The following is a 20,950-nucleotide window of genomic DNA, read 5'->3' on the forward strand; positions in this document are numbered from 1 at the left end:
AGATATAGCTCTTGGGGCGAAAGAGACCAAGCGATATGGGGGGAGCGGGGGGAGGGGGGGCGGGGGGTGGGCAAGGGGGGAATCAGAATATTGATTTTGATGATCAGCCATGATCAAATTAAATGGTTGAGCAGGCTCGATGGGCCTGAAGAGTCTTCTCCTGCTTCTATCTTCTATGTTTCTATGTAACTCTATGCTTAATGTATTTTCTCAGAGGTATATGATCAAGAACAAAGAACAAAGAAAATTACAGCACAGGAACAGGCCCTTCACCCCCCCAACCCTGCACCGACCATGCTCCCCGACTTAACTAAAACCCCCACTCTTCCGGGGACCATATCCCTCTATTCCATTCCTATTCATGTATTTGTCCAGACGCCCCTTAAAAGTCACTATCGTACCTGCTTCCACTACCTCCCCCGGCAATGAGCTTCAGGCACCCGCTACTCTCTGTGTACAATATCTACCTCGTATATCTCCTTTAAACCTTGCCCCTCGCACCTTAAACCTATGCCCCCTAGTAATTGACTCTTTCATCCTGGGAAAAAGCTTCTGACTACCCACTCTGTCCATGCCTCTCATAATCTTGTAGACTTCTATCAGGTCTCCCCTCAACCTCCGTCACTCCAGCGAGAATGAACCAAGTTTCTCCAACCTCTCCTCATAGCAACTGCCATCCATACCAGGCAACATCCTGGTCAATCTTTTCTGTACCCTCTCCAAAGCCTCCACATCCTTCTGGTAGTGTGGTGACCAGAATTGAACACTATATTCCAAGTGTGGCCTAACTAAGGTTCTATAAAGCTGCAACATGACTTGCCAATTTTTAAACTCAATATCCCGGCCAATGAAGGCAAGCATGCCATGTGCCTTCTTGACTACCTTCTCCACCTGCATTGCCACTTTCACTGACCTGAGTACCTGTACACCCAGATCCCTCTGCCTATCAACACGCTTAAGGGTTCTGCCATTTACTGTATATTTCCTATCTGTATCAGACCTTCCAAAATGCATTACCTCACATTTGTCTGGATCGTTTGAACTAATTAATACAGAAATGTCAGAGTCTCCAGTCTCCTGTGCTTGCAACATCGCTGCATCCGTCGTGATGCAAATATTACCACTGAAGTGGAAAGGGGAAGATGGGACAAATCTGGTGTAACACTTGTATCTGGCTGATGAGAAGTGTTGCAGTGCACACAATTAAAACAAATTTATTGCCTAAGTTCAGTGGCATTCCTTTGAATTGCACCTTGACAATGTTTACTTGGAACCAGTCATTGCCTCCAATATGTAGCATCCTTCACACGGAATTACAGTCAATTTACTGAACCTCTGAAAGCAACATTCTAGAACATACAGTCAACTCGTTCAACTGATCCTCCAATTAATAATCCTTTCTATTACAAAGGCAGAGACCCAGCGTCCATATACTCATGTTATGGACCAGATCTGAAACCCCAAGATATCTAATGAAGTTACGCAAGACCCTAACCATGGGGCAATTCTCCCAAAAATATTCTAAGTGTCAAATTTGATTAAAAACTGGAGTAAATAAAACTGTTTTTGTTTTCAACAGTAGCTTCAAAATGAATCTCCCAAACTCCGAGCACTGCACTGAGCCTGGGTGTGAATCACACTGAAAATCAGTGCGCCGGAAAATCAGTGTTCCCCCTGGAGAGGCCAGCAGCATAGCGCTGAGTGGGCATCTGCACATGTGCCACTCTGTCAGCGCCAAGATCGGCACATGCGCAGTGGACCCTGTCTGCCATCCTCCCAATCACTGGCCAGCCCCACGATCCCCGCATCACCAGCCAGACGACCCCCCCACCCAACCCCCCCCCCCCCCAACCCTCTTCAAAGCCTGATCGTTAACCCCCCGGATGTGTCCAGGACAACCTCGCCTGCCCCCCACCCCACGCCCACTCGATCTCCCAATCATCCAAACAAATTCCCCCCTCCCTCCACCAGCAGCCCCGAACTCCACCAGCAGCCCCGACCTCCACCAGCAGGCCCGACCTCCACCGGCAGCCCCGACCTCCACCGGCAGCCCCGACCTTCCCACCACAATGCTGACCTCCCCAGCCCCGACCCCCCCGCAACACAGTCCCACCCCACCCCAGTCCTGAACCACAGTCCCAACTGCCTCTCCGTGCCCCCACCAAGTCCCAATTCCCCCTCAGTCACGAGCCCCCCAGTCTCAATTCTACCCTGCAGCCACGACACCCCCAGCAGTCTGCCCACCGCCCGACCCTGAAGCCTCGCCCCAATTGCTGGCCTTCTTGCCTCTGTCAGTGTTCCCTGTGCAGAGTGGCAGCAGGACTCTCCACCCCCACCGATTGCCTGCAGAGGCCTCGCCCTCTCATCAGGCCCCTCCCCCCGTTTGGCCCTGTCCCCTTGGCACTGACCTATGCCTGATGAGCGATGGGCACAAGGTGCCCGCTTGGCATTTGCACTTTGCAACTTGGGCAGTGCCAGTGGACCTGATCTGGCACTGCCAGTCTGACAATGGCTATGGGGCAACCCACTCCCCCGCCCCCGCCCCTTCCACTGGCCCCTGTCCCTCTGGGTGGCTTTGGTTGCCACCTCCCCTTCACTGGAGTGCGGTCGGCCTGCCAGCTCTCCCCAAGTGGGGAGCTTTATTAAAACCTGTTGGAGTGAACTACCCCTGGCGGGGTTGGGGGACGGGGGGGAGAGGTCAGTGGTCCTGGAAGCTTCAGTCCTGGGCCCGCTAATGCCATTTAAAGTATATTTAAATCAGTGTCTGCATATATTCTGCTGCTCTGCACCGATGTCTGGTGCGGAGCTGATAGCACCGGAAATCCAGCGCTGAGAGATGTGTCGAGGCCATGGTGCCCAGCGGGGAATCCAGGAAACAGCCTCCGCTAATCTCCGAACCCGCAGCGCCACAAAAGCAGCACAACGGGATGGGAGAATCACCTCCCCCCACCCCCCCGCCCCATATCTAGTCCCATTCCCCCTCCCATATCTAATCCCCCTAACCTGCACATCGTTGGATACAAAGGAGCAATTTTGCATGGCCAATCCACCTAACTACACCTTCTGGCCCAAAAATAAATTCTTCAAATTCCATCCAATATTCTGCCCCTTACCTTAAATTATACCATGGCAAAAATGGAGAACGCTGGGAAATCTCAGCAGGTCTGACAGCATCTGTGGAGAGAGAACAGCCTCATGTTTTGAGTCTGAATAGCTCTTCGTCAGAACTCCATAGTTATTGAACCTCTGCTAAAGGCACAAAGTTCCTTCGTGCCCAAAGAAATGCAGGTTAGTTGGATGGACAATGCTAAATTGCCTCTTAGTGCCCAAAGAATTGCAGGATAGGTGGATTGACCATGGTAAATTGACTGGTAATGTCAAAAGGTGTGCAGGTTGGGTGGGTTGGCCATGGAAAATTGCCCCTTAATGCCCAAAGATGCACAGGTAATGTGGATAGATAATGCTAAATTGCCCCTTAGCATCCAAAGATATGCAGGTTAGGTAGATTGGCCAGGTAAATTGCCCTGTAGTGTCCAAAGATGTGCATGTTGGGTGGATTGGCCATGTTCTTTCCTATTTTGGGAATAGTTTTTTTTTTAATTCATTCATGGGACATGGGTTTTGCTGGCTGGCCAGCTCATATTGCCCCTCCCTAATTGCCATTGGAAAGTAGTTGAGAGACTACCACATTGCTATGGCTCTGGAGTCACATGTTGGTCAGACCGGGTAAGGACGGCAGAGTTCTTTCCCGGAAGGACATTAATGAATGAGATGGGCTTTTCTGACAATCAGCAATGGTTTCATGGTTAAAAGTAGACTCTTAATTCCAGATATAGAATCATAGAAACCACATAGTGCAGAAGGAGGCCATTCCATCCATCAAGCCTGCACCCACAACAATCCAATCCGTGTAACCCCACATTTATCCTGCTAATCCTCCTGACACTGAGGAGCAATTTAACATGGACAATCCACCTAACCTGCACACATTTGGACTGTGAGGAGGAAACCGGAGCACCCGGAGGAAACTCACACAGACATGGGGAGAACGTGCAAACTCCCCGCAGACAGTCACCCGAGTCCAGAATTAAACCCGGGCCCCTTGGGCAGTGCCACCATGTGATATGTTATATTGAATTCAAATTCCACCATCTGCAATGGTGGGATTTGAAACTGGGCCCTCAGAAAATTAGCTGAGTTTCTGGATTCCGAGTCTAGCGGTAATACCACAAGGCCATCGTTCTGCAAGAATGTATTTGGTTTGTTGGCCCTCTACATATTGACACAAAAAACTCCCCTGCACACATTTGAAGAAATCTGCTCCTTTCAACCCTTAACACTATGATTATCCCAGTTTATACTGGGGAAGTCAAAATCCCCCAGTTTAATTTCCCAATTATTACTTCCACACACCTCTGTGAGCTGTCCAAAGACATGTAGGTTAGCGGAATTGTCATGGTAAATGGGTGAGGCTCCAGGGACAGGAGGGGAGGGGGAGAGTTGAGCGGAGTGCCTCACTAGAATGCTCTTTCCGACTCGGTGCAGGCTTGATGGACCAAGTAGCCTCATTCTGCATCGTATGGATTATATGATGCTATCTTACATTCCCCCCCCCCGCCCCGCCCCCTCCCACCCCCACCCCACACACACACACACACACACACACACACAAATGCTAATCCATAGTCATGCCAAACATGGACATTCAAACTTAAAAACATTAAATTAAAGACAGAAGGACAAATGAACTGAAACTTCTCTTTGTGATAGCCGCAGCTAATCTTACAGTTTTCTTTCATACAGGAGGTGGAAAGGGACAGTATAAAACTATGACACTGAGGAAACAACAGTCAAAGAGACTGACAATTCATAATGAACTTTACAGTGGTCGAGCAGATGAAGGAACGGTCCTACATTTACAACCCTTGGCATAAACTGAGTGAAACAGTGACTGAAATAATTCATTCAACACACCAAAGACTGGTGGCTAATATCATCGACCAAGGGGGTTGGTGAACTCAGTTGGCTGGGTGGCATGTTTGTGAGGCAGCGTGATATCAACAGTGCGGGCTGTATTCCCATATCGACTGAGGTTTAATTTGAGGCCAGCTCAAATTTGCCTGTCGCCTGAGGTGCGGTGATCCTCAGTTTAAATCACCACCAGTCAGATATCTTCCTCAGAAGGGAGAACAGCCTATGGTCATCTGAGTTGATGGTGACTTTACACTTATTATCTAACATATTTAAAACTTTCAGCCCATTGTAGAGCTGGCAACAAACCAACATTCCAAATTTAAGAGGAAGGAACATTTATCTGGTAATGGTCAAAGCATAACTGTATTCAGTGTTCAGTTTGAAAAGGAAAAACTTAACAATCTGGGTTTTGTGAGATTGAAGGACAATGAGATCAGACAGGGTCCAGAAAAACATAATGTCAAAAGTGTTAGCATTAAAATTATAAATGAACTCTGTTGCAAAATGTTTCATTCAATACAAGCCCTAGATATAGACTAAGTAAGAACAAACACACTTGATAAAACAAATAAAATATAATAATCTGACATATATAAACAGAGAAAGTAGGAACTGGAGTAGGTCATTCGGCCCTTCAAGCCTGCTGTGCCATTCAATATGATGATGTCTGATCCTCGAACTCAAAGCCACATTTCTGCTTTCTCCATATACACCGTCGAAATCTTGAAAATATCTACCTCTTTCATGTGGTCGAGAATTCTACAGTTTCACCAACCTCTGAGTGAAGATTTGTTTCCCTACTATTGTCTCCATGTACATTTGCAAACAATAGTGGAAAGTCAAGGGATTGATTGCAGTTGAAGGAGCAAAATTGGACGAAGATGATGGCAGGAATACAAAAGGGAATATGAAAATAAATGTGGAAGGGAGTTCAAGATTAAAAGTTAATGTTAACAATTATATTAGCAGAAGGTGGGTAGTCAAGGGTAATGTGGGCGATTAAAAAGCTTGTGGATGCTATTGGAAAAAAATACAGATATATCCGTATAAATGTAGAATAATAACACAATAAAATACAAATACAAAGATGTGCAGGTTAGGTGGATTGGCCATAGTAAATTGCACCTTTGTGTCCAATAATGTGCAGGTTTTATTTTTATTTTATTTATTAGTGTCACAAGTAGGCTGACATTAACACTGCAATGAAGTTACTGTGAAAATCCCCTAGTCACCACACTCTGCCTCCTGTTGGGCACACTGAGGGAGAATTTTGCATGGCCAATGTACCTAAATAACACATCTCTCGGACTGTGGGAGGAAATGAGAGCACCCGGAGGAAACCCATGCAGACACAGGGAGAAGTGCAGATTTCACACAGACAGCCACCCAAACCAGAATCAAACCTGGGTCCCAGATGCTGTGAGCCAGCCGTGCTAACCATGCCCCTGAGAGTCCAAAGATGAGCAGGTTAGGTGAATTAATCATGGTAAATACATGGGGTTACGGGAATAGGGCCAGGGTGGGCCTGGGTAAGGTACTCTTTGGAGGGTCAGTGCAGAATAGATGGGCTGAATGGCATCTGTCTGCACTGTACGGATTCTATGATTCTATATGGCACTCCTGTGAAATAATTACTGGGTCACAATCTTTACATTCAAGGGAGAGGATTATACAGTCAACATTTTGGTGCCATTAATAACGATTGGAACTCAGTAAAATCAATGCTACCAAACAAAGAATACATCACGGGACTATGGGCTGGCAAATAGCTGAAGGTTGCCAACACAGGGCTTTTCGATTTGACAAAATCTTCCAAAGCACTCACCATTCAGGAATCACGAGTTAAGTTTGGAAAATTGTAAATGTAACTCCATTATAAGAAGGATAAGAGAACAAAATCAAGACATGATGAAACATTACACTATCTCCCTCACAACAGACTTGAAAATAGCACATGTTTCAAGGGCAAATTAGGCCTATTTTGGAGGCTGCATGGATTTGCAAAGGGCCATTTGTGTTTAATGAATCAATGGAAAATTCAGTGCAGTTAAGGAATGCAATATGTAGAGGATTGACAATTGCTGCAGTTTACATGAAGGCACTAACCAAGATTTCTTGTCTGAGATTGTATACTAATGTTAAAGCTCATTGTGCCAAAAGCAAATTATTGACTTGGCTTGTTATTTACTTTGGAGGGAAAATGCAGCTCCAATTCACTGAATGATAGTGTTTCACAGCACAGAAAGAGGCCCTTCAGGCCATCATATCCAAACCAGCCATCAAGCACTTATCTATTCCAAGCCCATTTTCCAGCACTTGGTTCATAGTCTTTGTCATTAACCATTTGACCTCCCATAAAATTGAATTGCAAGTATAGCTTTTAGCGTACTCATCCAAATGCTTGTTAAAGGGAGGAACGGTTCAACTGTAGTTAGCATTGCTGCCTCACAGTGACAGGGACCTGTGTTCAATTCCGGCCTTAGGTGACTGTCTGCGGTGTTTGCATGGGTTTCCTCCAGGTGCACCAGTATCCTCCCGCAGTCCAAACATGTACAGGTTATGTGGATTGGCCATGTTAAATTGCTCCTTGGTGTCCAAAAATGTATAGGTTTGGTGGATTGACCATGGTACATAACTCTTTAATGCCTAGCATATGTTAGGTGCATTAGCCATGGTAAACGCCTGTGGTTAGGGAGATAGGGTGGGGGTGGGCCTGGTTAAGATGCTCTTTCGGAGAGTTGGTGCAGAAGCAATGGGCTGAATAGCCTTCTTCTGCTCTGTATGGATTCTGTGGGAATCTATTGTAAATATTGTGAGAGTTCCGACCTCTATCATCCTTTCAGGCAGCGAGTTCCAGACTCCCACCACCCTCTGGGTGAAAAGATTTCTCTGCAAATCCCACCCCTTTAGAATGAGGAATAGATTCTTCCTATCTATCCAATCTAAATTTCTCATAATTCTGTAGAACTTAATAATATCCCTCGGCCTTCACTGCTCTAAAGAAACAATCCAAGCCTAACCAGCCTCTCCTTATAGCTGAAATGCTCCATCCCAGGCAACATCCTGATGAACCTCCTCTGCACTCTCTCCAGTGCAAGCACATCTTTCCAATAGTGTGGCGACCAGAACTGCACACAGTACTCTAGCTGTGGCCTAACCAGCATTTTATACAGCTCCATCATAAACTTCCAGCTCTTATATTATGTGCCTCTGCTAATAAAGGCAAGTTTTTGCTTCAATATTCATGAATGTTATTTACCATGTTGAATGAGTATATTCTATTACTGCACTACAATAACTAACACGAAAGGCGCGCTAATCCCATTTCCCTGCACTTGTCCCATATCCTTGATCTTATGATATTTCAAGTGCTCATCCAAATATTTTTTAAAGTTGTCAGGTTTCCAGCCTCCACTACCTTCCCAGGCAGCGCGTTCCAGATTCCCACCACCCTCTGAGTGAAAAAGCTTTTTCTCAAATCCCCTCTGAATCTCCTGTCCTTCACCCTCAAACGATGTCCTCTCGTGATTGGTCTCTCAACCAAGGGGAACAGCTGCTCCCTCCTCACCCTGTCCATACCCCTCAGAATCTTATGCACTTCAAATCCTTGATTATTTATTCAGACCAGAAGCTTAATGCGCTACATTAAACTTGGATAGAAAGAATGGAATCAACTCAACAACTTGCAATTCAATTTTATTGGCGATCAAATGGTTAATGACAACGTTTTGTGAATTTCAGTTCGGAAATGGGCATTTCTGACTCTAGTTCTGAAATCCTAGCGCAGGGAATCAGATCCAGGGCTGAACTGACACTTAGGTATCCAGGTCACCAACAACCTGTCCTGGTCCCCCATGCTGACACTATAGTTAAGAAAGTCCACCAACGCCTCTACTTTCTCAGAAGACTAAGGAAATTTGGCATGTCCACGACGACTCTCACCAACTTTTACAGATGCACCATAGACAGCATTCTTTCTGGTTGTATCACAGCTTGGTATGGCTCCTGCTCTACCCAAGACTGCAAGGAACTACAAATGGTTATGAATGTAGCCCAGTCCATCACGCAAACCAGCCTCCCATCCATTAACTCTGTCTACACTTCCCGCTGCCTCGGCAAAGCAGTCAGCAAAATTAAGGACCACACGCACCCCGGACATTCTCTCTTCCACCTTCTTCCGTCGAGAAAAAGATACAAAAGTCTGACGTCACGTACCAACCGACTCAAGAACAGCTTCTTCCCTGCTGCTGTCAGACTTTTGAATGGACCTACCTCGCATTAAGTTGATCTTTCTCTGCACCCCAGTGATGACTGTAACACTACATTCTCCACTCTATCATTTCCTTCTCTATGAACGGTATGCTTTGTCTGTCTAGCGCGCAAGAAACAATACGTTTCACTGTATGTTAATACATGTGACAATAATAAATCAAATCAAAATCAAATCAAAAACTCTGGCAGACTGACCATCAGGGTTTGTTATTAATAATGTTTACTGTGAAGTCCTGCAGGAATGGGACGGAAGGACAGATATTGCCAAAGCTGCTCAGGCTCTGTTCATTTCGAAACCAGCCCTCTGACTGCCCATGTGTTTAATCTTTTTGTGTAGCTGCAAGTCACATATTAACAGGACTCTGTGCAACCATTTTAAATGCCAAGAGGGGGAGCAAGCAGTGTGAAATGGTTGCTGAGAAAGTTTGGACTGGATGCGGTGCTCCCTTACAGCCAGGAGATGGCAGCAAACACCAAGTATTTGGAGCTTTCCCTCAGTGTGAGCTGATACCAACCACTTGGGGCTGGAGGTGTGGGGGCAGGGGGGTGGTGGGGGCGGCGGGGGGGGGGGGGGGGGAGCTGCTGAGCTTGCAATGACACTGCCTGATCACATTCACTGTGTGGTGAATGAAAACAAACAGCACCATTGTCTTATTAACCCATTTTCCAAAAGAGTCGCTGCCTTTTTTTACATGGTACATTGGGGAAACCATGCAGACGCTACGACAACGGATGAATGAACACCACTCGACAATCACCAGGCAAGACTGTTCTCCTGTCGGGGAGCACTTCAGCAGTCACGGGCATTCAGCCTTGGATCTTCAGGTAAGCGTTCTCCAAGGCGGCCTTCACGACACACGACAGCGCAGAGTCGCTGAGCAGAAACTGATAGCCAAGTTCCGCACACATGAGGATGGCCTAAACCGGGATGTTGGATTTATGTCACATTATCAGTAACCCCCACAGCTTGCCCCTGGTCTTGCATAATCTCACTAGCTGTTCTGTCTGGAGACAATACACATCTCTTTAACCTGTGTTTAATGTTCCCTCCACCCACATTATCTGTACCTTTTAAGACCTGGCTGGCTGTAGAGATTTACATTCTAATTAGTATTCTGTAACTTGATTTCTGTGTCTGTGCACTGTTGGAGAACAGAGACCACTCCATCTGACGAAGGAGCTGTGCTCCGAAAGCTTATGGTATTTGCTACCAAATAAACCTGTTGGACTTTAACCTGGTGTTGTGAGACTTCTTACTGTGCTTACCCCAGTCCAACGCCGGCATCTCCACATCTTTTTTTTATTACAGCGCAGTACAGGCCCTTCGACCCTCGATGTTGCGCTGACCAGTGAAACCAATCTAAAGCCCATCTAACCTACACTTTTCCAATATCATCCATATGTTTATCCAATGACCATTTAAATGCCCTTAATGTTGGCGAGTCCACTACTGCTGCAGGCATTCCACGCCCTTACTACTCTCTGAATAAAGAACCTACCTCTAACATCTGTCCTATATCTATCACCCCTCAATTTAAAGCTATGTCCCCTCGTGCTAGCCAACACCATCCGAGGAAAAAGGCTCTCACTATCCACCCTATCTAATCCTCTGATCATCTTGTATGCCTCTATTAAGTCACTTCTTAACCTTCTTCTCCCTAACGAAAACAACCTCAAGTCCCTCAGCCTTTCCTCATAAGACCTTCCCACCATACCAGGCAACATCCTAGTAAATCCCCTCTGCACCCTTTCCAATGCTTCCACGTCCTTCCTATAATGCGGTGACCAGAACTGTACGCAATACTCCAAGTGCGGCCGCACCAGAGTTTTGTGCAGCTGCAACATGAGCTCCTGGTTCCGAAACTCAATCCCTCTACCAATAAAAGCTAACACTCCGTACGCCTTCTTAACAACCCTATCAACCTGGGTGCCAACTTTCAGGGATCTATGCTCATGGACACCGAGATCTCTCTGTTCAGCCACACTACCAAGTATCTTACCATTAGCCCAGTACTCTGTAATCCTGTTACTCCTTCCAAAGTGAATCACCTCACACTTTTCCGCATTGAACTCCATTTGCCACCTCTCAGCCCAGCACTGCAGGTTATCTATGTCTCTCTGTAACCTGAAACAACTCCACCGACCTTAGTGTCATCCGCAAATTTACTAACCCATCCTTCTACGCCCTCATCCAGGTGATTTATAAAAATGACAAACAGCGGTGACCCAAAACAGATCCTTGCGGTACACCACTAGTAACTGAACTCCAGGATGAACATTCCCCTTCAACCACCACCCTCTGTCTTCTTACAGCTAGCCAATTCCTGATCCAAACTGCTAAATCACCCTCAATCCTATGCCTCTGTATCATCTGCAATAGCTTACCATGGGGAACCTTATCAAATGCTTTACTGAAATCCATATACACCACATCAACTGCTTTACCCTCATCCACCTCTTTGGTCACCTTCTCAAAGAAGTCAATAAGGTTTGTGAGGCACGACCTACCCTTCACAAAACCGTGTTGACTATCCCTAATCAAATTATTCCTTTCTAGATGATTATAAATCCTATCTCTTATAATCCTTTCCAAAACTTTGCCCACAACAGAAGTAAGACTCACTGGTCTATAATTACTCAATGCAATCATTTAGGTAAGTTATTTATTCAAGCCACCCGCCTTTCTCAGAATCAGAGATTGAGACAGAGGGTTCGTTTTACATATTCTCTGCTCTTCCCTCATAACTCCACATGTGTCCCTCACCACACATTTATTAAACCTCCCCTTTGAGCGTGTTTTCCTGCATCCTGCTCCATCGAGTCATCGACTCCATAAAGCTCTACAAAACAGGAAAAGACCCTTCAGCCCATCGTGTCTGTGCCAGTCACAGCCTCCCCCCACCACCCAACCTAGGCCCCCACTCCCCCCCACCCAACACAAGACCCCCCCTCCCCCGCAACTATTCTCACCCTGTTTTCCAGCACTAGGCCCATAGCCTTGTACGACTCGACCTCACAAGAGCACATCGAAGCACTTCTTCAATGTTATGAGGGTTCCCACCTCCACCACTTTTTCAGGCAGTGAGTTCCAGACTCCCACCACCCTCTGAGTGAAAATATTTTTCCTCACATTCCCCCTAAACCTCCTGCCCATTAAATATATGTCCCCTGGTCATTGGTCCCGCCCCCTGGACTTGCTGGCTGTCCTGTCTGGAGACAATAGACATCTCTTTAACCTGTGCTTAATGCTCCCTCCACTCACATTGTCTGTATCTTTAAGAACTGGTTGGCTGTAGAGATTTGCATTCTAATCAGTATTCTGTAACTTGATTTTGAGTCTCTGTGCCCTATTTGAGAGCAGATTTCCACTCCATCTGACGAAGGAGCAGCACTCCGAAAGCTAATGGTATTTGCTACCAAGTAAACCTGTTGGACTTCAACCTGGTGTTGTTAAAACTCTTACTGTGTTCACCCCAGTCCAACGCCGGCATCTCCACATCATTGGTCCCCCCAACAAGGGGACAGGTTTCTTCCCATCTACTCTATCTGTGGCCTCATAATTTTATACATCCCAATCATGTCCCTACCCCCCCCACCCCCCCACCCCCCCCACCCCCCACCCCCCACCCCCCCCACCCCCCCCCCGCCACCCCCCCGCCCCCGCCCACCCCGCCCCCCCCGCCACCCCCCCGTCACCCCCCCCCCCGCCGCCACCCCCCCCCCCACCACCCCCCCGCCCCGCCCCCCCCCGCCCCCCCACCCCGCCACCCCCACCCCGCCACCCCCCCGCCACCCCCACCACCCCCCCCACCACCCCCCCCCACCCCCCCCACCCCCCCCCCCCACCCCCCCCACCCCCCCCCCCCCCCACCCCCACCCCCCAAGTCTCTTCTGCTCCAAGGAAAACAACCCCTGTCTATCCAATCACAGTGTTCCAGTAATTTCTAATCATAGAATCATACAATGCAGAAGGAGCCTTTTGGCCCATCGAGTCTGCACCAACCACAATCCCACCCGGGCCCTATCCCCATAACCCCATACATTTACCCTCGCTCACCCCTGACACTCTGGGGACATTTTAGCATGGCCAATCCACCTAACTAGCACATCTTTGAAGTGTGGGAGGAAACCGGAGCACCCGGGGGAAACCCACCCAGACATGGTGAGAATGTGCAAACTCCACACAGACGCTGACCCAAGCCGGGATTTGAACCCGGGACCCTGGCGCTATGAGTCAGCAGTGCAAACCACTGTGTCACCATGCTGCCCAATTTCCCTGATTTCTCTTTCTCATGTTCACCCTTGATTGTGATGACAGTTGGCTTGAAGCTATGTACTCCGATAGACAGTGAATGACTCCCAAATCACAGAATTGTGACAGGACAGAACGAGGCCATTTGGCCCATTGTATCTGCACCAGCTGTCCCAGAGAGCAGCATGACTGAGTGCCATCCCCGTGCCTTTTCCCTGTAACCCTGCACTTTGATTGTATTCCAATAGTCATCTAATATCCTCTCGAATGCTTTGACCACACTTCCAAACAGTGCATTCCAGACCCAAAACACTTGCTGTGGGGAGAAGCTTTTTCTCACATCACATTTGCTTCTTCCATAAATCATTTACAATTTATGCCCTCTCATTCTCAATCCTTTTTTAGGAGCGGGAACAGTTTCTCCCTATCTACTCTGTCCAGCAGCCCCCTTCTCACCACGCTCCCCTACCCCCACCCATCCCCCGCCCTCCCCCCCCACCCCCCTCCCGCACCCACCACCCCCCCCCTCCCCCCCCCCCCCCCCCCTCCCCCCACCCGACTCATGATTTTGAATATGTCATCAAATCTCCTCTGAACCTTCTCCCCTCCATGGAGAACAGTCCCAATCTCTCCAATCTAACCTCGTAAATAACTCGCCATGCATCAGAGACTCAGAGGTAGAGCATTTCATTGATTATGCCCATAGAGTACCAGAAACACATGCTTACAGAAAAAATCCCACATAAAGCACCAAAGATTGACAAATGAAGAGTGACCCGGGTTCAAGTCTGGGCTTGGGTGAATGTGTGGAGTTTGCACCTTCTCCCCATGTCTGCATGGATTTCCTCTGGGTGCTCTGGTTTCCTCTCACAGTCCAATGATCATAGAACCATGGAATCTCTACAGTGCAGAAGGAGGCCATTGAGCCCATCAAGTCTGCACCGAACCTCTGATAGAAGTACCCACACAGGCCCTATCCCCACAACCTCATGTATTTACCCCACCAATCCCCCTAACTTTGGGACACAAAGGGGCAATTTAGCATGGCCAATACTCCTAACCTGCCCATCTTTGGACTATGGGAGGAAACCAGAGCACCTGGAGGAAACCCACGCAAACATGGGAGAGTGTGCAAACGCCACACAAGTAGCCATATTAAGTTGCCCCTTAGTGTCCTAAGATGTGTTGGTCAGGTAGATTGGCCATGCTAAATTGCCCCTTAGTGTCTATAGATGTGCAGGTTAAGTGGATTAGCCATGTTAACTTGCCCCTTAGTGTCCTAAGATGTGTAGGATAGGTAGATTGGCCATGCTGAATTGCCCCTTAGTGTCCAAAGATGTACAGGTTAGGTGGATTAGCCATGCTAAATTGCCTCTTAGTGTCCAAAGATATACAGGTTAGGTGGATTAGCCATGCTGAATTGCCCCTTAGTGTCCAAAGATATACAGGTTAGGCGGATTGGCCATGCTAAATTGCCCCTTAGAGTCTAAAGATGTGCAGGTTAGATGGATTATATTATTTTTAAACCATATCAGTTGGTTTTATGACACACAAGCATGAGTTTTCCTCCCGGCCTGCCAGTTTTGGTTATGCGAGTAAGCATTTTCATCATTACCTGGCTGTTTCCGCAATTTAAATGAGATCTTACTTTTTGCATTTTTTTATTTCTGTCTTAAAACAAGCAAAGCAATGTGCCATACCCACCTAGCAAGGAGTGACAAATACAGATTGAATTCACATTGATAGACACAGAAAAACATATCAACACAAAGCAATCAAATACACATTACAAAACTCACGGCCACCTCTCAGAATAGTGCAATTGAAGTGGACGCACCACGCTGAAACATGTGTATAAAATACACAGTATGTAGCCCATGCTCTCAAGCAGAAATGTAATAGTGTGAAAAGTAAGATCCCAGGGTGACATGGTAGCACAGAGTTTAGCACTGCTGCTTCACAGTGCCAGGGACCTGGGTTCAATTCCTCTTTGGGTCACTGTCTGTGTGGGGTTAGTACGTTCTCTCCGTGTCTGCGTGGTTTTCCTCTGGGTGCCCTGGTTTCCTCCCGCAGTCTGAAAGACGTGTTGTTAGGTGCATTGTCCAAGTTAAATATTCTCTCAGTGCAGTGTTAGTGTAAGCCAACTTGTGACACTGATAAATAAACTTTAACTTAACCTTTAAAATAATTTCTTTTAAATAGTGGAAATTGACAGATAATGATGAAAAGTATCACTCACCTAACCAAAACTGACAGACACAGGGAACAACCCATGCTTGTATGTCATAAACCAACTGATTAAAAACAATGCTGTCTGGTTCCCTGCATTACTAGTCCAGTGAGAATGCCACTATGCCACCACTTCCCCCTCATTTCATGTCATTGGAAATCCAAGAATTTTACAAGATGTTCGGAGGGCTTCTGTCTCCAGCAGACTTCCAGCAGTGAGTTCTTGATACCCACCACTTGCTGCATGAAGACGTTGTCTCTGATCCAAAGATGTGCAGGTTATGTTAATTGGCCATGCTAAATTGGCCCTCGTGACAGGGGGATTAGTAGGATAAATATGTAGGGTTGCAGGGATAGGGCCTGGGTGGGATTGTGGTCGGTGCAGACTCGATGAGCTGAATGATCTCCTTCTGCACTGTAGGGATTATATGATTCTATGGTTCCAACTCCCCACTAAAACTCCAAGCTGTTATTAGGAATCTGTGTATTAGATTTTGGGCCTGTGTATTGAAGGAAGTAAGGCCTTCCTATCCACTTAATCAAAACCCATCTCATTTTTGCACTTCAATTAAATCTCCCTTTGTCAGATAATGTTCCAATTCAAACAACTACAGTCCGCTCAATCTTAACTCAGAACTAGAATCCCGTAGCTCAGCTTTTGTTACCAGAGGGAGATGTTTTTTTAAATTTCAGCTTCAGATGTCTGTTTCTAACTCTGTACCTGTCAGTTTCTGATATGTCAGTGTGGAGTTCCCCTTCAACTTTCATGCACTGAATACAGATTTGTGCTTTGACTAGTAACTTTCAACATCTAACGTATCGGTATAATTTTTGATAACCTAGGGTATTATCACTAGTCTATTAATCAAGAAACTCAGCTAATATTCTGTGGACCCGGGTTCGAATCCCATCACGGCAGCTGCTGGAATTTGAATTCAATTAAAAATATCTGGAATTAAGAATCTAGTGATGACCATGAAACCATTGTTGATTGTCAGAGAAACCCAACTGGTTTAGTAATGTCCTTTCGGGAAGAAAATCTGCCGTCCTTACCCAGTGTGGCCTACATGTGACTCCAGAGCCACAGCAATGTGGTTGACTCTCAACTGCCCTCCAAGGGCAACTAGGGATGGGCAAAACATGCTGGCCCAGCCAGCGACGCCCATGTCCCACGAATGAATTTTTAAAAACTGGTGTCGGAGCAATAAACTTATATTTGGGCCTAACACTCTCGAAGTTGAGACATGAGGAATTGTTTCACGATGTTTATCAGCCATATCTCCTGGCTGATATCATAGTAAAGCAGATAGAAGAAGATACAAACCACAAACACCTGCTCTGAGACTGAATACAGTTACGGCTGACATTCCACCTTCGCTCAACCTTCCTGTCCACACCCCATATCCACTATTCCCTGAGAGCCCAAAACCCTATTGCTATTTCAGCCTGAAATATACTCGACTGTTGAGCATCGAATTCCTCCTAGGGGAGCAAATCCCTTATGCTCACAACCCCATGAGTAGTTGTTTGGGAGCACAGAATAAGTATTGCTGAACTAAACAATTCTTTCAATCCTCAGGAATGTAATGTGAAAAACTTTGAAATAAAATCTCTTTTTCTTTTGACAAAGCCCACCGCGAGTAGATTTAATCCTTCCTTTGTGATGATCTCACCCTTTTTCTTACACTGTGTCTTTGTGTTTGAGGTTCCCCACCCAGAGTGAGAATCTCTCAGTGACTGCTCTGGCAAGCCTGTTTACATAAGACCATAAGACCATAAGACATAGGAGCGGAAGTAAGGCCATTCGGCCCATCAAGTCCACTCCACCATTCAATCATGGTTGATTTCAACTCCATTTACCCGCTCTCTCCCCATAGCCCTTAATTCCTCGAGAAATCAAGAATTTATCAATTTCTGTCTTGAAGACGCTCAACGTCTCGGCCTCCACAGCCCTCTGTGGCAATGAATTCCACAGACCCACCACTCTCTGGCTGAAGAAATTTCTCCTCATCTCTGTTCTAAAGTGACTCCCTTTTATTCTAAGGCTGTGCCCCCGCGTCCTAGTCTCCCCTGTTAATGGAAACAACTTCCCTACGTCCATCCTATCTAAGCCGTTCATTATCTTGTAAGTTTCTATCAGATCTCCCCTCAACCTCCTAAACTCCAATGAATATAATCCCACGATCCTCAGACGTTCATCGTATGTCAGGCCTACCATTCCTGGGATCATCCGTGTGAATCTCCGCTGGACCCGCTCCAGTGCCAGTATGTCCTTCCTGAGGTGTGGGGCCCAAAATTGCTCACAGTACTCCAAATGGGGCCTAACCAGTGCTTTATAAAGCCTCAGAAGTACATCCCTGCTTTTGTATTCCAAGCCTCTTGAGATAAATGACAACATTACATTTGCTTTCTTAATTACGGACTCAACCTGCAAGTTTACCTTTAGAGAATCCTGGACTAGGACTCCCAAGTCCCTTTGCACTTTAGCATTATGAATTTTGTCACCGTTTAGAAAATAGTCCATGCCTCTATTCTTTTTTCCAAAGTGTTGACTTGCTTCAATGAGATCTCTCTTCCTTCTGTTGTTATGTGCCAATCACTCTCACTCTGAGTGTGTGGATAACTCTCTCTTTTCTGCATCTTGCCTGTATGATTCTGTTGAATTCCTCTATATTTGTCAGTTTGTGTTGTGGAAACTGGGTGCGTCAATCTTTGAAGGTGACAGGACAGGTGGAGAGAGCAGTTAGTACAGCATTTAGAATCTTATTTCTAACAGGGGCACAAAGTACAAGAACAAAGAGGTTATGCTAACACTAGTTAGACCTCAGCTGGAATATCGTGCACAGTTCTGGGCACCACACTACAGGAAGAATGCGAATACATTAGAGAGAGCGCAGAAGATGTTTACAAGAATGGTTCCAGGGATGAGATATTTTAGTTATGATGATAGATTGGAGAGGTCGGGACTGTTCACCTTGGAAAGAAGAAGGCCAACAGAAGATTTGATAGAGATGTTCAAAATCATGATGGAACAGGCCGGAGTAGATAGGGACAAACTGTTCGGAATGGGCTGTCCGGAAGTGTGGTGGGGGCAGCTTCAATCGAGGTACTTAAGAGGGCATTGGATGATTATTGCAATAGAAGCAAAGTACAGGGATACAGGGAAAAGGCAGAGGCATTGCATGAAGTCGTAATGCTTGTTTGGAGAGTCGGTGCAGACACGATAGACCGAATGGCCTGCTTCTGCACATTGTAAACATTCTGTCACCTTGCGATGCTGAAAAAGTGAAGAGCAAAATTCATAGAATCATAGAATCCAAAATTCCTACCAGAATAGAAATAGCAGAATCCAAACACTACTAAATAATACACATACTCAGAGCAAAAAAAAGACTGTAAGATGCAGGGCAGTGATGGACAACCTGCGGCCTGGGGGTCACGTACAACCCATCTGGGTTCTTAGTGCGGCCCACGAGACATGTTATTGACCATTGCCCAGGGTTTCCACATTCCAGTTACTTCTATCTGTGATTTTTTTCCGACCGATATGAATGAATTGATAGGCAGGTAAAGCAAGGGCAAGTGCAGTGAGGTGCACGCTGATTGCTCACAACATTGACTGTGAGAGCCGTGCGCTGCCTCTGTGTCCAAAGTGTAAATATTGATTTGGTTTTACCATTTCATAACATCACAGAATCATTGAATCTCTACAGTGCAGAAGGAGGCCATTCGGCCCATCAAGTCTGCACAGAGCATTTTACCCTGGCCCATCCTCTGGTATGTTATGTATTTAACCCGCTAATCCGCCCAGCCAACACACCTTGGGATGCTGAGGGGCAATTAATGAGGCCAATCCACCCAGCCTAAACATCTTTGGGCTGTGGGAGGAAACTGGATCACCCAGAGGAAACCCATGCAGACACGGGGAGAATGTGCAAACTCCACACAGACAGATACCTGAGGCCAGAATTGAACCTGGGTTCCCGAGGCTGTGAGGCAGCTCTGCTAACCACTGTGCCACCATGCCACCCCTGCCTGAAGTATTCAGCAGATATTAAATGTATTTAACTGGATTCATGATGTCAAGGTTAGTGAGCAAGCCTGATTTCAATCTTGTGGCCCACTGAAGTAGAATCATAGAACTAGAGTATAGAAGGAGTCCATGTGGCCAATCGAGCCTGCACTGACAACAATTCCACCCAGCTCTATCCCTGTACCCCCACGTATTGACGCTGTTAGTTCCCCTGACACTATGTGGCAATTTAGCCTGGCCAATCAGCACAACCAGCACATCTTTGGACTGTGAGAGGAAACCAGAGCACCCGGAGAAAACCCACACAGACACGGGGAGAATGTGCAGACTCCACACAGACAGTGACTCAACATCAGAATTGAACTCAGGTCCCTGGTGCTGTGAGGCAGCAGTGCTAACCACTGTGCCACCATGCCAGTGAAGGAGGGCACCTCATGCGGCCCACTCACAGGCCGAGGTTGCCCAGCACTGATGCAGAATAAAAGACCACTTTTGTGCATCAGACACTGGCAGCTCCTGTAAAACCGACACCTCCTGTCCCAGATACTGACTTTACAAAGTGACACCCAGATTAGCTCCACAGGGACTGAGGTCCATAAAATAAAGCCTGACTCATAAACAAATGACAGCCATGCACAGAGTGAAAACACCAGCCCCATATTAATAATGACAATGAACAGGTCAGAACAGCAGACTCACACAGAAGGAAATGAGAGAGTGCTGCAGATTGGCACAGCAGACACTAACAAGCAGCGACAAGTGTTTCCTCTCAACTGCTGGATACTGACATTCCCTCAATCTCAGCTACTTAGCCTCAGGGGGAGCTTCCCTCCTACTGCAGCTGCAGAGTCAGGAAGAGCGCCTCAGCACAAAGCCCTGACTGGGGAGTGTTAGTGTGGGCTGGGCTGTGCTCCGACAGAGCCTCTGCTCCAGCGCTATGTGGCCTCGATGGTTCTGAGCAGGGTGGCAAATGCGCACGGTTACCGGAACGACTCTAGGGAGTTCTGCATGAGCAGGGAGGAGATCCCCGACCAGCTCAGGGAGCTGGGGGACCCCAGCCACATCGATGTGTCCAGCTGGGGGGGCTGAGTGAAGGCACTGTCATGCATCTGGCCATAGCCCGGGGCCCTAGTGCAGAGCCAGGGAGCCCAGAAAGAGTTGGAGCAACTGTACAGGAGACTGTGTGGCCT

The 20,950-nt window shown here is 46.9% G+C and overlaps 1 pseudogene; it reads left to right on the top strand.

Moving 5' to 3' along the window:
• The window catches only part of LOC144494056 (ADP-ribosylhydrolase ARH1-like), a 50,577-nt pseudogene that overhangs the window by 1,365 nt on the left and 28,262 nt on the right, over positions 1 to 20,950 (top strand).

Source organism: Mustelus asterias, chromosome 5, assembly GCF_964213995.1.
Source record: "Mustelus asterias chromosome 5, sMusAst1.hap1.1, whole genome shotgun sequence".
NCBI classification, from domain to species: domain Eukaryota; kingdom Metazoa; phylum Chordata; class Chondrichthyes; order Carcharhiniformes; family Triakidae; genus Mustelus; species Mustelus asterias.